Source organism: Stegodyphus dumicola, chromosome 6 (assembly GCF_044657685.1).
Source record: "Stegodyphus dumicola isolate Sdum_Otavi_A_Nest chromosome 6, ASM4465768v1".
NCBI lineage: Eukaryota > Metazoa > Arthropoda > Arachnida > Araneae > Eresidae > Stegodyphus > Stegodyphus dumicola.
Genome location: NC_140773.1, coordinates 17,045,853 through 17,048,074, shown reverse-complemented (window position 1 = coordinate 17,048,074; position 2,222 = coordinate 17,045,853). Strand labels below are relative to the sequence as shown.

Genomic DNA, 2,222 nt, shown 5'->3' with positions numbered 1-2,222 from the left:
TATCATGATAGTTAAAGTTTACATGAAGCATGCCATTGAGGTACACGTGATTCTCCTTAGTATATATTAGGTATCATTAATAAAAGATATAAACACGTACATATTATAGTACAGCATTCAGATACAGTACAAGTTTTGTGTATGAAAACCTGGCACAGTACAAATACAAAATTACATATTGAGCATACATATCACATACTTTGTTGCTGACATATTGAACTAGCTTATATAGTTCTAACGTGCATACTGATATGCTTTGCAGAGCAAGTAATCTGTCTTCAGGTTAATAAATGTGCCAGTTCAAGAAGAGTTAATGCCATACTGAAGGTGCAATGTCTATTTCTAAGAGAACTGTGCTTAGAAATGGCATTCTTAGAACCTAATGTGTGTTAGACACGACTCAAGTTTGTACATTATGGCTACTATCTTCCAGCGTCAGAAGAGTAGTTAAAGTGTGGAACGCTTCACGATTTTGCGTGTCATCTTTGCGCAGGGGCCATGCTAAGCTTCTCTGTATCGTTCCAATTTTAGTATATGTACTGCAGAAGCAAGTACGGTGGTTAGGGGAGCCTACTACGGTGCCGAAGGGCCCATGTTCGAATCCGGAGAAGACACAGTGTCGGTGCTGCATGACGGAACTCTAAATATGCGGCGAGTCAAAAGTTCTCTCGCGTGGATTTGTCATGGAGGTAGAAAGTAAGATGGAGTCGCCCTAAACAAGTTTCTCCGTACCCTGCTCTGAAGCACCGGCGATCCCTACGTGGTGACCAAAACATTGGGTCATTTACCATTGGGTCATTTACCATACTATGGGATACTATGGGGTCATTTACCATACTATGGGATTTGACGCGTTCGGGTGTAAATATTTTGTAATTACGTCGCAAATATACATATAAATGTATATATTTTCTTTTTCTACAACACTTCAGAGTCCTAAGTATGTGAAAACAACATATTTTTAAACAACATTTCATTCTGAACGGAATTAAATGCTATACTTTTCACAGGACAGTTTTCTCAGAATGGTTTAATTTGAATGAAACATTTTCACAAGTTTTCGTTAATTACATTAGAAAAAAAAATTAAGGTAATTCGATTTTATTCGGTTTAGGTACAAAAATTAAGATCAAAGTTTATTGTATTATTAATATTAAAATTATGCACTTTTTCTTTTCTATTTATAGAGCTTCTTCCTAAAATACTTTCTTAAATATGACATGATTTTTTGGCTTCTTTTAAATCGAAAAATGTAAGTCAATTTATAATTAATGCTCTATTCGGTTCATTTTAAATTAGAGCTCTACTAAAAATGCCCCATAGAAACCAGTAAAACTTTTTATGGGTACCCATAAGATTTTAGGGTTTTTATTGACTTTTACTGGTTTCTGTTGGTCTCTGTGGGTTTTTTTTACTGGTTTCAAAATGACCCATAGAAACCAGTAAAACTTTCTACTGGTACCTATAGAATTTTTGATGGTCTCTATTGACTTTTACTGGTTTCTATTGATCTCTGTGGGTTTTTCTTACTGGTCTCAATTGACACCCATACAACCAACATTCAATGGCAGAACTTTGTACTGGTTTGTATAGGTTTATATTGACTTTTGCTTGTTTTCTTACTGGTATCAATATAATAATAAATCTTCTGTTGGTTTATATGGGTTTGTGCTATTTTTTTATCTGACGTTAATATACTTCTTGTAAACAATTAAATTATGAAAATATGATCTCTTTAAGACCACCAGAGTAACCTGTAAACGCAGGTGGTCGTTTTAGAGAGGGTTTTTACTAAATATGCTATTTTGTTATTTAAATTTTTTTTTCGAAAACAATAACAGTAATCATATACACCACACACAACGAGGTCTCTCCAAGGCGACCAGCCGCAAATAAAAATTCATCTTTGCAAGTGGTCGCCTTAGAGAGGTGATGCTCAATACCAATAGATACTCACGTTCTCAGAGATACGTTTATCTTTTAGAGGTTGGTCGTCTTAGGGAGATTGCATCTACGGAATGAATCTCTCTAAGGCGACCAGACACACTTGCAGAATTTTCTTTGTGAATGGTCGCTTTACAGAGGGAATATTCAATAACAAAGTATACTTATGTTTTCAGAAATACTGGTTTCTTTCAGAGGCGGTCGTCTTAGGGACGTGGTTTTTGCTACGAGTTGGTTCTCTGAATACACACACATAAGCACTTACATTTCTGATATTA

General features: G+C 35.2%; 1 non-coding gene across 1 annotated transcript; it reads right to left on the bottom strand.

Moving 5' to 3' along the window:
• Nucleotides 1-448: 448 nt before the first annotated feature.
• Nucleotides 449-555, bottom strand: LOC118189542 (U6 spliceosomal RNA). The gene has a single exon (XR_004758288.1). It is a non-coding gene; the product is annotated as a U6 spliceosomal RNA (small nuclear RNA).
• Nucleotides 556-2,222: the final 1,667 nt, after the last annotated feature.